The sequence below is a fragment of the Marmota flaviventris genome, chromosome 6 (genome assembly GCF_047511675.1).
Source record: "Marmota flaviventris isolate mMarFla1 chromosome 6, mMarFla1.hap1, whole genome shotgun sequence".
NCBI classification, from domain to species: Eukaryota; Metazoa; Chordata; class Mammalia; order Rodentia; family Sciuridae; genus Marmota; species Marmota flaviventris.
The window spans coordinates 105,086,341-105,104,017 of record NC_092503.1 but is presented as its reverse complement, the minus strand read 5'-3'; the positions used below and the strand labels follow the sequence as shown (position 1 = coordinate 105,104,017).

Sequence of the window (17,677 nt, the reverse complement as noted above, 5' to 3'; positions counted from 1 at the left end):
ATCTCTAGAGACTAGAGAAATGCGAACCAAAATTCCTCTAAGATTTTTATCTCACCCCAGTCAGACTGGCAACTATCAAGGATATCAGCAACAATAATTTTTTTTGAGGATGTGTGGAAATAGGTACACTCATACAGGGCATGTGGGGCTGGAAATTTGTGCAACCATATGGAAAGCAGTATGAATATTCTTCAGAAAAAAATGGAATGAAACCACCTTTTGACCCAGTTATCTCACTTCTCAGTTTATATCCAAAGTAACACAGCAACATCAAAGTTTACAGCCGTTCAATTCGCAATATCTAAACTATGGAACCAAACTAGGTGCCTTTTAACAGATGAATGGATAAAGAAAATGTGATATATATATATATATATATATATATATATATATATATATATATATATATATATATATGATGGAATATTACTGAGACATAAAGAATGAAATTATGGAATTTGCTGGTAAATGGATACAGCTGGAGAATACTATGCTAAGTGAAATAAGCCAATCCCAAAGAACCAAAGGCCAAACGTTTTCTCTGATATGTAGATTCAAATTCACAGTAAGGGAAGGTGTCTAGGGAAGCATAGAGACACTTTAAATTAGATACAGGGGAATGAAAGGAGGAGGGGGTATAGAAGTAGGTGGGTTAGGAGAATAAATCACACATTATTACCTCATGTGTAAATATGAAAATACAACCACTGTAATTTTATGTCATATACAGTCAGAAAAATTAGAAGTTATACTCCATGATACATGAAGTGCCAAAATCCACTCTATTCTCATATGTAACTAATTAGAACAAAAAAGGCAATATATTTGAATACGATAAAAAAAAAAAAAAAACTTAAGATATTTTCACTGGTCCTTTTAGTGACTATGACCCTACATGCTGCACCTATGGGCCAGAAGGGTTAGTTGGCCCTTTTTCTAGAGAGTCCACTATCTGTACAGGAAGGGGAGGCCTGGTAAGCATGTTGCTGGAAGTATTTCAACTACAGTTGTCAAACTGAGGGCTGAAAACAATGCCTAGGCCTGCAGGATTTGCAGAGTCATTGAAAATTGAGTGGAGTCCTTTAGGAATTTATAGCCCGTGTCCATTCTCTACACCAGCCCCTAATATACAACATGGCCAATCAGAGTTCCATGTGTGGCATAGATAGCATTTTGTATTATTGATAGACTTGTTTATTTTCTAACTTTTGAAATATCGTACATATATTTTTTTCAAAATCACTAAATCAAGATAATTAGAATTCTCACTACCTAATTCATTACCTAATAATGAAAATAATACAATCAGAAAGTTCCTCTAATTTGTTAAACCTTAGTAGGAACCATTATCAACAGCACCAGCAGCAATGTTCACACAGGCACATCTAAAACAAGGGACCACTTTAACAGGACATATTTTAACTCCAGATTTGTAAACTTGAAACTGTACTTTGGGGGTCTTGGAGGAAAGAAACAACTTCTGACCTCCTTGTGGTTCTTCTTCAGATAGGCCAGCTCTTCAGTCAGGTTCTCAATCTGCATCTCCAGGTCACCTCTGGCCAGGATCAGCTCATCCAGTACCTTGTACAGGCCAATGATGTCAGACTCCAGTCTGGCATACAGCCAGGTCATTCTCATACCTGAAAATTTGTTTAGGGACTTAATACAATGAGTTGGACAAGGCCAACATTTCCAATGCTGGCAGAAATGATCTGGAAAAATAAAGGGAGACATGGAAAATGAAGTCCTAATATACTAATAGCTTACAACTATATTTTTGACACAAAATCAAGTGGTAATATTAAATGCTTTTTTATTAAGAGTTAAAAAATTGTTACATTTAAACTATGGCCTGAGGATACAAAAGCAAGGATGATGGTAAAGCCCTACTCTCATTTCAAGTTCTGTAATAACACTTAAAGATAAGTAGTATTATTCTCACTTTATTGAAGAGTCAACTGAGGTTCAGTGAAGTCACCCAGCTAATATGTGCAAAAGGAAGACTCAAACTTCTGTCTGCATGGTGCAAAAGGTAAGAATTGAAAAGTGTGTTGTCAGTCATGGCTAGGAATAATGGTGTCATCCATGGAAAGTACCTGTTTTGGCTAAAGAGAGACACTGATAGTAGAAGTGATAGGATATTAGATAGGTGTCAGAGATGACTCCCTGTTTCTGCCTTGATCAATGAGAGGACAGTGATTAAAAATTACCAAGGTAGAGAAATGGGAGGAGTAGGTTAGAGGAAAAAAATGACTTATCTAAATTAATTTATCTGAATTTGATGCCTAGTACTTCATTAAAAATAAGAAAATAATGTGTGCGTGCGTGTGTGTGTGTGTGTGTGTATCAAATAAACACACACACAAATACATATATAGTTGATTCAATGAAAACACAATGGGGATAATTCCCTGCCCAGAACTCCTGCCTTGTGTCTACCCCTTCTTCAATCCCAGCAGGCTCTTGCATATTAGATCCTTTCTTCCTTCCAATATCCTCCTGTCATTATCTATTTTCTGATCTTTGGGCCCTCTAGTACCCAACTCCAGGCACACCAGGACCAGAAGAACCACTAGGGAGGAATCTCCCAAAAATTTTCTTAAATGCTTTGTCATTTCATGAGATAGGCACAAATTGCAAACCTAAATCAATTACCATATAATCAAAGCCAATTATTTCCTAGTATAGTTATATTTGAAACTAATGTCTGCTCCCTGCCCCAATACCACTATCTTTAGAGGGTAAAAGAAAACAAAGTTCTTATATGTTGTTTCCTGAGTCTATTCAAAGAATCCTCTGAAGTGGAAAGAGCAACCTGTGTGGTTCTATAAAAAGCATGTAGCTTCACATAAACCATGAACTCAAAACTTCTGCTGATGATGGTGTAGTTAATATGGTATCACACTTGGAACATCAACCTAATAAAAAGGCTAAGAGACATGAAATAATTTCATCCTTTGCAGAAAAAGTGGGAAAATATTTCCATGTTTCCAATATGCCAGGTTCTGTTTATTACCTCTCTAAATATACATTTGTTCAAGATACAATCCATAGATGATAAATGTCTGATTCTTTTCAATTATCAGTGGCACTACTTGGAATGCACCCATTGGGCACATTAAGTTACATAAGCTTTTCAGCATTTGAAAAGGGAATTGCAAGAGAATACTTTGTTCTTTGCAGTACTTTGCAGGCTGCAATGTTTTTCTTGGGTCAAGTCAGTGGTAATATTTCGAGTAGAAAGCACTGTTGATTTGGACCCCATCTTCTCAACACAGACCTATATATCTGTCAACTTACATCCAACTTCTCACTCAATTGCCTCCTGTGGAATATGTGGTATAATAAGCAATCCCAAATATCAGAGTCATATTTCTGAATTGTCTTTGCGTATATATTGTTTTTTTTTCTTTGATTTTGTATCTCTGTTTCTAGTCAACATTCTCCCATGTGCAATAAAAAATGATTACAACTTTGCTAAGAATCTATTTCAGATATCCAAAAGTAAAAAATTAAAACAAACAAACAAACAAAGTACAAACTGTGGTTTTCAACATCACATCAGGTCTTTCTTCCTTTGCAGCTCAAAGGTAGTAGAGTTGGACTGTGATTTATTTGGTTCTTGGTGACTATTCTGGCCCACAAGGTAAGACAGTTTATGGGTATAGTGACAAGGAGCAGGAACTCAGATGATGCCCTTTAGTATAGAAAAAAAAAATTTATACTTTACATCTCAAACTTACATTAACATTCTCTAAGTTTACACTGTCATAGATATCAATTCAGAGGTTGAAATTTGCTCAGTTTTGAACAACACATTTTAGAGATCTGAAGGCAAATCAGTAACAAAATACTCACTGCAAATTGTAGTTCTTGTGGTACAGTTTGTAAGTTAAACTCTGTCCTGTATCCAGGTCCAAGCAGATGGTGTCATAGAAAACATCAATAATTAGCAGAAGTAAAGTACCAGATTTTGAAGACTGATTCACAATGTAAAAATCATAAGTGGAATTACAGAACATGGGTGTGTCAGCTTATTTCAGAGAAGAAATACGGTAATCCTAGTATCAGATGAAAATTTTTCATTTGCTGATTTACAGAAATGTGATTTATAGACAGATTTAGAAGCCTGTCTAACTAACAATGATTTGATAAAGCAAATCCATAAAGGGCAATTAAGTGCAGGCAGAAAATAAGTCTCCTGAGATTGAAACTTGAAATGTAGGTACTGATGCTTAGGGAAAGAAATAGAATTGGCATATTTGCATGGCAATAGGCAATTAGATGCAAATTTCAAAGATGAGGCTTGTTGTTTCTCCCTAAAAATTGGTGGAATACACTCAAACTCAGTAAATGACATCACTAGTAAGATTAATCTATTTTCATTTGTTGTAAATACTGAATTTTATTTTTACATGTAGAGTCTTATGTAATGCGTTGGTTATTCTACTTGTGCTTTTTAAAATAGTTCTTTCCTGCATTTGACTATATTGATCCATGTTTCTTCCCTTCCTTAATGCTACTTCATTTCTTCCCTTTTATTGATATATATCATATTTTATTTCCCATTGTGATTTCACACAACTCAATTATGTAAATGAAACATCTAAGTGTAAACTTAACCAGAATCTTTTTTTTCCCCAATAACTGGGAACCTTAAAATGTTTAACTTTATAGCCCTTTCCTGTGTAAATGTTATTATACTATCAGAGATCTACCTTGTTTGTTTTTTTAAACACACTCACAACCACAAGAATGAGACTCTTTTCAAACATGAGTATTTTCATTTCATTTTCAAATATGAGTATTCATCCAAACCTCAGAGACTGTCTTTGATTATTATTCCTTCCCACATTTTTCATACAGAAACTTTTATTTGATATACAACAAGTCTTATTTTGACTTACAATTTCCTGAATTCTTTTTTTTTTTATGTTCTATATCTTTATGGCTCACCATTGCATTACAGATATTTTAATGTATTTTCTATTTAACCATTTTCTTTCTGTGTAAACTGCTCTTTGGTACTTCCTCCAATTTTTCTTCATTTTTGTAAAGTTTATCATTATTAATTATCCAAATTTAAATTGATGTTTTAATTCAGCATTTATTATTTTCTTTTTTAATGACTTTATTCCTTCAATAGTCTTCCCCAGGTCTAGGGCTGTAGCTCAGTGGCAGATCACTTGCTTAGCATGTGTGAGGCACTGGGTTTGATCCTTAGCACCACTTATAAATATGAAAATAAAATATAGGCATGCTGCAAATCTTCAACTACAAAAAATAATCTTCCAATGTAAGCATATTTTATTTATTTATTTTAAATATTTATTTTTAGTTTTTTAGATGGACACAATATTTTATTTTTACAGGGTACTGAGAATCAAACCCAGTACCTCATGCATGCTAGGCGAGTGCACTACCACTTGAGCCACATCCCCAGCTCTAAGCATATTATAATATGGAGTTTTTGCAACCATTTCATTTTCTAAGAATTTTGGATGTCTCATCCTGTTGTCATAATGCATTATTTGTCCAGGTTCTTACAGGATAAGTATCATAAGAGAAACTGGTTTTTTATATATTGTTCCCTTTAAAAGCAGCAAAATGTTTTTAAAAACAGAAAACCTCTTCAGGCTATTACATAAATAAGCATTTTGATAGGGCATATTTCATATTCATTTTGTGATGGCTCCAAGCTATCAAACACGTAACTTGCTACATTCATATTCATACTTAAAGGCATTTTAGGGCCACAATAAAATTAACCTTTATTTATTACAGACACAAATACTTGATTAAGAAAGTTAACCAATCACAATTTCTAAATCCTAATGAAGAGTCCCTGGCCAAGTGTGAAAAACAGATAGACCGAATTAGTCATCAAGGTTCAGAAAATGTTTCTAAGGTGAAGTTACTGGGATTAAGTGATTTTGCCAAGGTGAACTGAGAACATTATACATGCAGATGTCAAAATAAAACTGTCTCACCACTGCTCCCTGGTTAACACGATGTGAATAACAGTTCCTGGAGATGGATTTCCAAGTTGATTATTATTTTCAACAACAACAAAAAAAACCCTGAAATTTATTCATTTCTTCACCATAATGAAAGTTAGCTTGATATTTTAAAAATTAGGATAAAATGTTTACTCAATCTCATCTCAGAAGGATTCAGAGTGCTAGAACATCACACATTTAGCACCTGTTTAAAAGCTTGAAGACATTGGACACCCATCCATACAGCACAGTTTATAGTCTTGATTGCATGTACCAAAGTAGGGGAGTAAGAGGAGGACTCTCTTCAGAGCCACCCATATCCTATGAGAAGGGACCTTTCCTCACAACCTCAGGAAGAGTCCTGCTGTTTCTCCTGGGCAGCAAGCCCTACAAACAGATGTGGCTGAGGAGACAGCTGGGAGGGAACCCCAGCCCAGAGATTTAAAAACTCTGGAATCAAAGGAGTGATATCTGCAAAACACTGACAGTGTGTTCATGGACATCTGTGAATCTCTAAGGCTTAAAAGAGCTCCACACAGCACTCCATGAAAAGAAAAGGGAAAAGATATTGTCATGACACTCCAATCTGTACCATGACTCAGTGTAAACCACAAAGTCAAAGGGTTGAGGCTGTTATGTACCCACCCAGCCACAGAAGCCTACAAACTCCTTCTTTCTCTTCACATGTCACTTAGGGCTTTTTCTTCTCCCCGAGAACAGACTTTTCACAGTACAGCTTACATCATCTAAACAGTACAGCTTACATCATCTAAATTTATGTATTCACCTGTGTGTGCAGTCACGGTCAAGCATAACTTGAACCCGACCACCTCCCACTCTATCCTAATAGACCACAATAGATTGTGGTGCATGTGGTAGACTTCTAAACCAGGAACTCAAGGCACTTGAAGGGAACCTGAAACATGTAAGCAAACTTCAACTTGGAACAAACTGCCCTCTGCTATTTTTTACAATATCAGGGTTCACCTTACTGTAGCTTTCAGGACAGTTTCACTCACAGACTCCAAATTCAGACTAATCCAGAGGTCTCTTTCATTTATTTATTTATTTTAGTCTAGCGGTTCTCAATGACAATACCATTGAAATTTGAGACAGACGACCCTTGGTGGTGTGTGTGATTGTATCATTGTGTTGTGTGTGGGGTATTTTGGATCATTTCTGTTCTCTACCCACTGGACTACATGCCAGCATACCACCATCCCAGTATGTCAACAAAAAAGTATTATCAGTCACAAACAAATTGTCTCTGTGGGCATTGTCTCCACTTGTGGAGGACTACGGATGTAGAGTTGGTACACCAACCCCAAGGCTGACCTTGCAAACAGCTCTTCAGTCTATCCACAATCTCCTCTCCCAGTTCCTGGAAGATACATTCAGAGTACCACCTATTTGTAGAAAAAAAAATAAATTAGGTGGAATCTTAAAATTTCAGAATCATTTGGATTCTGAATTAATCCATGACAAGAAAATATGTACATGTGTACATGTGTATTTATACAGATATATATATATACATACACACACAAACACACACAGCAGTAGCCAAAGAATCCAAATAAGGATCAATCCTTTCACATATCTACTTTGATCCAGTTATCAGTCTCTTCTGATATCTTAAGCATCTTACAAAGTTTTTTGAATACACACAAATAAGAACTGTTAAAATTACTACAAATTACTGATGTTGTCAACATGCATGACTACTGCAGTTTCGCCTCTTGGGGAATGGAACCAACTGAAAACGCTGTTCCTAGAGATTCTTCCTTTGGGGTCAGTACCTTAGGCAAGGGCTCATCCATGATAATCATATGAGGAATCATCTTGCTTTGCAAGAGTGACAGCTATTATGAGAACTTCAACATGTCCAAGAAAAAATTATAAAATGTCTCAAGTTTTTATCCCCTGAATGTTTACTTCAGAGTTAGCACACCTGACCATTGACATTATGTGCTATACTTATTTGTCTGCCTCTTTATCAAAAGTTAACCTTCATGAGATACCTTATTCAGCATTTGGTTCTATGTATTCACTGATGAACCTAGAAAACACTTCAGAATGTCCATTCAGTGCATGGTGACACTGTTGTCCCATTATTGCAACATTGTTTTCTAATTTCAAAGAAAAAAAGCTGTACCAAATAATTTTACTGTTTTCAAATAGTGAATAGGGAAAATTATGCCTTCTGTGGAAACAGAAGATAGGTTTTCCCTGAAGAACACTCTGGAATTATCCTCAATTGGGCCACAAATATCAATGGGGAGGGGCATCTATGAGGGCCATTTATCAAATACTTAAGGACTACAAACTCATTTTAATGTGTGGTGTGGTTTCAACTCTAAGGATGAGGAAAAGTAGTTCCAGTATAAAAGGAAAGGTGTGAAAATAGAGGCACATCTTCATTTATGGGTAGATTGCATAGAAAGGCCTAAAGAAGCCAAAATTCTATACCTACAGGCCTCTAGAAAAACAAGTACTTGATGTGCCCTGGCTGGTTGGAAGATGGGAGAGGTGTGTGGAAAGGAACATGGACAACATCTAAGAGCTGAGATTGGTCTGTAGCTGACAGACAGCAAAGCATGGGACCTCTGTGCTACTTCCTTAAGGAAATGGCTTCTGCCACACCCAGAAGAGCCTGGAAGAGGACCACAAGCCTCTAGAAGAGATTGTGGCTTGCCTGACATCTTCATTTCTATTTCTTGATGTCCTGAGAGCCCTGTGGTAACAACTGTCTCACATAAAGAACTACACAAAAGCAGGAGTTGTCAGCTGCTACTTTTGCACTCTTTCAGAAAACAAAAAAATCACAGCAATAACAAAAACAAACATGGACCCAATCATTCATGCAAAATATTTTTGAAGTAGAGAGCATAACTTTGCCAGAAATTTGGGACAGTTCATGGCTAAGAATTACTTGAATGAACCCCCAACAAATATGAGCCAGGTCCACCACTTCTGTTTAGTACACAGGCAGCTGAAAACTAAATGTCTGCCAAGGCTTACTTACTTGGCTAATCCCTCACCCATGCTTGCCACAAATCCTGCTATTGACTTCCACTGATTTACAATATCATAGAAACAATCAATACTAATGAACGTTGTTTTTCCAAATTTTTTCAGAAAAAAAGTAAATTCAGAACAGAAATATGAACAAAACTTAATTATTAGATTAAAAAGTAGACTTTCAAACTTCACTATGCACAAATAGAAGAGAAGTTAATGAAATTCCTACATACCTGTCTCCACCTTCAGAAAGCTTCTTCTATCTTGCAAATCATCTGCTAGGCAACCTTTGTGGCCACAGTCAGTAATGACCAGGTTCTGTCCATGGGATGTACTACCACACACTGGACTCGAGTCAGGCATTGAACACATAAGTATATTTTTTTTTATTTCATCACACCTGTTTTTCCCACCATTGGACAGTATACAAACCACCTGGAAAGTAAGCAGACATCAATATCTTTAAGACCAAGTAATGATAAGAGAACTGAAAACCATCTGAAGGTGGAACACTGACAAACTAGTGTCTATTAAGTGACTATTGGAGTCTAAGAAAGCAGACGGTGTAGAATTACATTCCATCCCATAACTATGAGGGGGTGAAAGAAAAAGGCTATAGGATTGGCTATTTGGCAATGTGCAACCAATGTTTAAGTGTGCAAAATCCTTTGTGACAATGACTCAATTTCTAGGAAGTTAGTGTGAATTTAACCAGGATAGTTTGAAAGTATTGACAGAAGGATACCAGGATTAGGACAGTCACCATTTGCAGGATGACCTTTATATGTAGGGCACTTGCTAAATACTTTACTTGACCCAATTTATTCCTTTAGAGCCCCACTAATAATTACTATTGTAACTTTTTAGAGCCCCACTAATAGTTACTATTGTACCATTTTAACTCTGGGCAAACTATCTTGGGAGTTCACAGAAACCACCTGACTTACTAGGTGCCCAACACTGCACATGACCTCTGGCAGGACACTAAGCAGTTAGGAAGAGGGGCTCCCACTTGGTCTGTTCCTGATTTAATGAGAAAGAAAAAAAACCATTTGTTTTTAACATAAGGATACCTACAGGAAGGTTTGGGAAATATAGTTTCTTATAAGATTATAAACTTAATTATATATTAAGTGAATTTTTCTTCCTTTCACTAGAAAGGATGTAAAATTTCAACTATATTGTCCTAATTGATCAACATTAATAATTTTCCTGCTACTCATCACATTAGTTAAACATCATTCTTTTTTTTAGAAAAGTTAACTTTTTCAGGTTTTTAATTACTGGCACACAGTAGGTTGTGACGTTTTTTTAAAGTTTCATAAGAATGAATTCTACTTGACTCTCATATTCTTTTTCTCTTCCATCTTGAAAATGTCAAATGCAATATTTTCAAAAATCTAGCCTTCAATTTGTTGTTTTCCTTTTGTTTGTGGTACTGAGGATCAAACCCAGAAGGTTATACTAGAGCCTCAACCTCAGCCTTTTGTATTTTAAGACAGGGTCTTGCCGAATTGCCCTCATGGCCTACAGAGTTGTGATGCATAGCACTTTCATGCTCTTTCAGTTTGAAGTTGTCTTTCCATTGGGTAGTTTAAAGTAATCTCTAATATAGCTGTTCCTTGGAAGCCACCTAAGATCGCAGTTTTTTTAATAGCCTGGCCCTGTTGCCTCCTGAGAAGACAGAGCCAAGCTGGATCAAAGTACAAGATTGTGGGTGTTTAAGGCTCAACCCGATTTACAACCAGTAAATCAAGGGCTAGGATAAGAGAGAATAGGGACTCAGTGAGATGATCTCAGCAAGTGAGGCTGTGATTTCCCAAGGTACCTCCCAATCCCAGTACATGTGGCTGGGAGAATTTAAAGAAACTGACACACCTCCTAGAGGAAGAAGTAGAGAAATTGAAGACCAGGACCTATCAAGGAAAGGCTGTTCAAGTTACATTTTGAACATTCACCACATAGAACTAACCAGATTAAGTACACTGAGTGCTGAAGATGACATTTGGCAACAGGAATTTTTAAGCTGATTGTGGATGTAAACAGTGGTAGGTACAACTATTTTGGAAAGCTGATTAATAGTATCTAATGACCTTGAACATTCTACTCCCAGGTGTATCCCCAACAAAAACACATACATGCGTGCAGAGCAGACATGTGCACAAGAGTATCTATAGTGGAGCTATGAGTAATAGCAAGACTAGAAACATCCCAAATGTACAACTACAATGGAACATGTTAAATTCACTACAATGAAATACTAAGCAAAGCACGAAAGTGAATTCACTAAGGCTATGCCCAAAACTGAATTCAAAGATTGAGCAAAAGACAAAAAAGACTATGCAAATATGATTCTGAATAGGGAAAATTAAAAAAAAAAAAACAAGCATCACTAAGTTATGGTGACAGAAATGGGGGTAATATTTTATTTGCAGGATAGTGACTGAGAGAAACAAACTAAACAAGTACAATTAAAGAAAAATAGCCACCAAGCTCAAAGTTGATAAGGCTGGTAGGTGGTACCCTTGGGTTGGCACTCTGGCCAGAATAGCATTCACTGAGCACATGTGACTTTCTAGAAAAAAACTTCCACTTGACCAGCAGGCAAGTCTGTACAGTGCTGAGGGACAGTGTAAGTTTCCTTCCCTCCAGGAATCATGGGTCAAATATGCATGATACTGATCAATGAATGAGAAGGGCAGTCAGAGCCGTGAGACTTACCATGGTGACTCAAACCCCTACTATGTGCCAGGCATTGCACTAAGTCCCCTTTGGAGATGATCCCACTTAATTCCCACAACAACCTTGAAAGGGAGGAATGATTTCAAAAAGGATTCTCTGATAGATCCAATTTAACACATCTTCTTGGAGGGAATTGTCCAAGGTCACATCATGGTTTTTATTATTAGAAAACATGGATAGTTAGTACCTTAGACCACTCCATATTCTTAACTCTGCAACCCATCTCCTAACTCCAGAAGGAGTTAATGCTTTTCTGGTTTGTTCATCTCCAGAGACAGAATGTCCTATATGCTGTTACCAAGTCCCCATTTTGAAATAGGTAAACTGAGGTTCACAGAAGCCAAGTCATCCTCAGGTCTGACTCAATAGGGCTGAGCATTATTTTTCATTTTGTTATAATTTTTATACTTTGTGCAAAAGTTCAACAAAACCATGTATATCCTATACATCTTCCCCAAATGTTTGTGTTTTTGCCCATTTGCTTTATGTTTTCTGACTTTTTTCCCCTAAGCCATTTTGAAAATCAGCTAAGGCCTATGCACCTTCACCTCTGAATTACATTTTATTTCCTAAAATAAGAATAGTCTCTTGCACAACATGAATATCACTGTTTAATGAGAAGATTAATATTGGTAGAGACATTAGCATGATCTCATCTCTTGACTTCTTTCATATTTCACCATTTGACACCTAGTTCCAATACTGTACTTTACACTAAAATAATTACAAGGAAGAGAAAAGCAAAATAAAAGAAAGAAGAAAGTAAAGGGAATGAGAAGAGGAATGGCAAATTGCACCATGTATTCGATTGTCATGACTTTTGAGTGTCTGCTCATCTGGAAGAGTCCTCTGACTCACATTTGTTGGGTGTTGTGACAGCTTTGAAGAGCACAGGCTGGTTATTTGGTAGAATGTTTATCAATGTAGATTCCTCACACAGGATTTCTGCTATGCACATTGTTGTTTTAAATTTTTGGTATTGAGCATTGAACCCAGAGGCACTTAACTATTGACCCATATCCCCAGCCCTTTCTATATTTTACTTAGCGACAGAGTCTCATTGGGTTGTTCAGGGCCTTCCTCATTTGCTGAGGCTGGCTTTGAACTTGTGATGTTTCTGCCTCTGCCTCCCATGCTGCTGGCATTACAGTCATGCGTCCCATTCAGTGCATTGTATCAGGAGGCATGGTCAACACTGTGATTGCTCAGGGAGCTTTGACCCTACCATTCAGGTGGTGCCTGCATGCTCCTCCACTGCAAAGTGATTATTTTTTCCCTGTGTAATCAAGTATCTTGTGGGTATATATTGGAACTATGAGAACACAAGACTTGGGACTTTTAACCCTGACATTTTGAGTGCAAAATCCAGCACCATCTGCTACATTCACCATTTCCCTCTATAGCTAACATTTTTTCAGGATTCACCTGGCACTGAGCCAAGTGCCTTAACGTATCATTTCTTTTATCTCTCACTAATTTCCAGAGGGATGGATGTCCCATCTATCACACTTGGCTTCCCACCTATGTCACACAAATATATTCAGGATCCAGATGAGTTAGTTAATCACTCCATGCTAAAAGAATTCTGAGAAAGGTCACCCCCAGTTCCATCAGCCATAGAACTGAAACCGGCAGCTGAAATGGTTCTCACAGATTTTCAAGGAGCAGATGTCCTGGTATAATCCAAAGAAAACTCCTGCCAGAGATGTGAACCAACAGTGGGAAACCCATGTGTGTGCAGCTCAGACAGGGCCTAAATGGACTGCTGCAATGGCTTTTATGAGACTTAATATTCCCCTTACTGGAGCCACATTACTATCAATAATAAACAGCAGCATCTGTAGTGTTGATCTTTAAAGTAAATTCTAAAGTAAATTAGCTTACCTGCCCAACTATCAAAAAAAATTTTAAAAAAAAACATTCTAACTTCAATATTCTCCTCTATGATGGTTGGTGTTCTTTCTTTCTTTATTAGCAATTTCCTGCTTATCGCTGAACTATCTGGAAGATTTTTGTATGTTTGAATGATGGTGTTCAATTGATGGTGTTCAGTTTTCTATTTCTTCCTCTCACTATTGAAATCTCTCTCTCTCTCTCTCTCTCTCTCTCTCTCTCTCTCTCTCTCTCTCTCTCTCCCCTACTTGTAGCTGCTCAACTTCCACAGTGTACCATCCCAGCAGGCAGAAATATCTTTCTTTATTAAAATCATCTCCTTGGGGGCATTGGGAGGAGAGAGAGAGAGAGAGAGAGAGAGAGAGAGGAATCACTACTTCCAGTTAACAGGGAACCTCCAATACTCAATCTCACATCATTTGATATGTAGTCTCTGAAGAACTGAAGTCACAACAGAAGTTTATAAAAAATCAACAAATAAGAAAAATACAGGTGAATTTTCAGCTTGCACATGGGTGAACCTGTAGAGAGACAGCATAATCTGCGTAGAGGAGAGGCATCCCTGAGTCTCCCTCAGGAGACTTCTTAAAGAGCAGCAACTCTTCTCTCAGTAATCCCAGCAGATACAGTTTTATTTGCCCATTTTCTGTATTTGAGAACCAGAAAAATTGGCTGGATGTGTTTCACATGCACATTGCATGCAAAACAAATATATTAGACACCAGAATAAAGTTTGATGTGGTGGATGGTCACACATCAGGCCTTTCTGGAATTAGTTCTGACTGAGTGAGGACCAAATTCATCTTCCCATCTCACACTGACTCTGGAGCCATTATTGCTGCCTGTAGAAAGGCAGGCTGGGTTGTTCCAGCTCTTTCTCCTTTCTCCTCTGTCCCAGAGCATAGAGATGGATTTTCTTATATATGAAACCACTGTACTTAATTTTCTAACACCCAGATCTCAGTGGGCCACTGACTTTACAGCTTCCTTCAGTTGATCTTCTGGCTTTGGACTTATGAACAACATGAATCCTAAAAGGTAGACAACTGGGCAAGAGACTGTTTTCCTGTCTCAGGGATCTTGTCCCATCTCTAGCCGTTAGTATGGCAATGTCTATTAGTGTTCAAAGAAGCACAGTATCAGTGACCATTAACTGACTGGATGGAATTTGACACACTGCCCAAACTGCACAGGACTCACACCCTCTGTCTTCTTCCTAAGGTGGTGGACTTGTGTATCTACATCTGAATGAGGTGAGAAATATATTATTCAGGCAAGAAGAAAGATGTGCTTAGGAAGAGTTTTAATTTGGTCTGAGTCTTTTTGTATTTTCAAAGGTCTTTTCTCCACATCCTGCCCCCACCCAAGTATAAAAGAAACACATATTCATTCCAGAAAACATGAAAAAAACAGCTTCTCTGTTAGGGGGTTTGACTGTTGAGAAAGATAAGCCACATCCATCTGGTTTAAGCAAAATTTAATTTATTCAATGCACAGCCTATATGTCCCAGAATTGGAAGGAGGTTTTGCAAACTAGGTTTAGAAAGTGAAAATGAATCGTAGAAGCCATAGGAGGTGGTGAAGCTAGAGCCTTACCTACAGTGGGAGGAGTTTCTGCTCAGCTTCTGTCTTCTGTGGCCCATAGCTTGGAACTCTTCTTTTTTCACATCGTTAACTCATCAGGATGTGGAATCTTGTGAGAGGGTATCTGACTGGCTGGACTGAGGACATATGATTATTTCCTACTTATTTATATTTCTTAATTCCTGTAGAGAAAGGAAGAAAACTGAAATTACCTGGTCACCCATGCATAAGGTAAGGACTTGAAATCAAATTTGGGTGTGTCAACCACACTCCTTGAGGATACCCATGAGTCATGATTTTTACCTCTAGGTATTTAGGCTAGTAACATAGGTCACTCTAACACTGAGCCAGAGCTCATTTGCACAACCAATGGATGATGGCACAGTAAAGGGTATGTGGCTTCTGAAGGCACTGTTCTTCTTTTTTGATCTCTTTTGTTACCCACTCTTGAAGAAGTAGCTGTACTCTTACAAGATGTCCCAGCCAGATGTGGAGAAGCCCATGGCAGAATAAACTGGGGCCTCCTCCAGCAAGGACCTACCAGCCGTGTGAGAGTCATCACTGTGGAAATACATGCCCCAGCCCCAGACAAGCTTCCACATGAGACCGCAGCCCCAGTGGCACCAAAGCTGCAGCCTCATGAAAAGCTCTGAGTGAGAACCTCTGCTGAGCCACTCCCAGAAAATCTACCCACAAATATTGTGAGACAAAATAAATATGTACTATTGCTTTAAGAAGTTTAAGAGTTTGGGAATGAGCTATTACCCAGCAAAATGTAACAAATATATTTTCCCACCCAGACCCCTGGAGAGCCTTTGAACTGTCTGTTGGGGGAGCTATTGTTCATGTCCCCACCTGTCATCTTCCCCAGAGAACTGTTCATAGTGATGTACACTGTCTCCCCTGGAGATATTTGGGAGACATGTCCTTCTTTATCTCCCACTCCCTGGCATGACATGCAGCCACATCTTAGGTATTTAGTCCAAAGATCTCTCTCTTTTATCTCAAAAAGGAAATGGCCCTGTGGTGCAGATCATACTCCAGAGCTCCCCAAAGAACAGGTGAGGTGACATTGCACTTGAAAACACACCTTTTCTGTTTCTCTCTTTCTGTTTGAGTCAGATTTGGTGTCACTGTGTTAAAAATACTCAACAAGTACAATTGTAGAGGAGGAAAAGTTTATTTAGGCTGGTGGTATCTGAGGACTCAGTCCATAGATGCCTGACTCCATTGATCTGGGCTCAAGGTGAGGCAGCACATCATGGCGGAATGGCCCACCAGAGGAAAGGTGCTCAGCTCATGGGGAGGTCAACAGAGGGTGGAGGAGAGATGGTGAGAGAGAGGAGAAGAGAAAGATGGAGAGAGAAAGGGACCCACTGGAAGAAGAACCCTTCCAGAACATGCCCCAAGGACCCACCTCCTTCAGCCATGCCCACCTGCATATAGCTACTACCCAGTCACTCCATTCAAACTTGGATGTACTAATTAGGTTATAGCTCTCATAATCCAAATATTTTATCTCTGAACATTTCTGCATGAACAAGAGATTTTGGGGGACACTTCATACAGAAAACATAACATCTCCTATCTTGCTTTCTTCACTCACTGCTTGAGAACATATCCTCAGTACATAACTTCCCATCTCTGGTTCTGTTCATAGGAAACCTAAGATAGAATGTAGCTAGGAAGAAACAACAAATGCTGTAAGAAAATACCATGGATAGGGTTGATTAAACAAGAAAACTTATTTCTCATGGTTCCGGAAGCTGGGAAATCCCAAATCGAAGTGTCAGCATGGTTAAGTTCTGATGAGAGTTCTCTCCTGGCATGTAGATGACCTCCTTCTCACTATGTTCTCATCTCAGAAAAGAGGGCAAGAAAGCTATCTGGGGTCTTATAACTGTCATGACCTAATTACATTCCAAAGCCATTGCCTCCTAATATCATTGCATCAGGTGTTATGATTCCAACATATAAATTTTGGGAGGACACACACTTTAATTTCATAGTAAATGACAGGCAGTCAAGCACAATGTTTAACCAGTGCAGCCCACCCTTTTGCTATATAGATAGATAGATAGATAGATAGATAGATAGATAGATAGATATAGATAGATATAGATAGATATATTAAGTATACATATTTATACTTTTCAATGTGTTCTTACCAAATAACCACATTATTCCTGTTCCAACAGAGACAGCCACCTTCTCCCTGAAGGGAAATAATCCATATCTTTCAATGAATACAATTAGCCACAAATGCATATACTTCCTGGGTCTTGTTTAGTCTTCTATTCTTTTTGTGATCCTGTTTCAATACCTTGTAGCTTATGAAATGATAAATGTAACCACCCTCATCTACCATTGTCAGCAAAAGAGAAAAGAGAGAGAGAGGATCAGCATTATTTAAAATATTTAATATTGTGCCTAGGAAA

General features: G+C 37.9%; 1 long non-coding RNA gene across 1 annotated transcript; it reads right to left on the bottom strand.

Moving 5' to 3' along the window:
- Positions 1-9,268: 9,268 nt before the first annotated feature.
- On the bottom strand, positions 9,269-17,460 carry LOC139706233 (uncharacterized). The gene is made up of 3 exons (XR_011707869.1): positions 17,408-17,460; positions 15,252-15,421; positions 9,269-9,455 (listed from the first exon to the last, which is right to left on the bottom strand). It is a non-coding gene; the product is annotated as an uncharacterized lncRNA (long non-coding RNA).
- Positions 17,461-17,677: the final 217 nt, after the last annotated feature.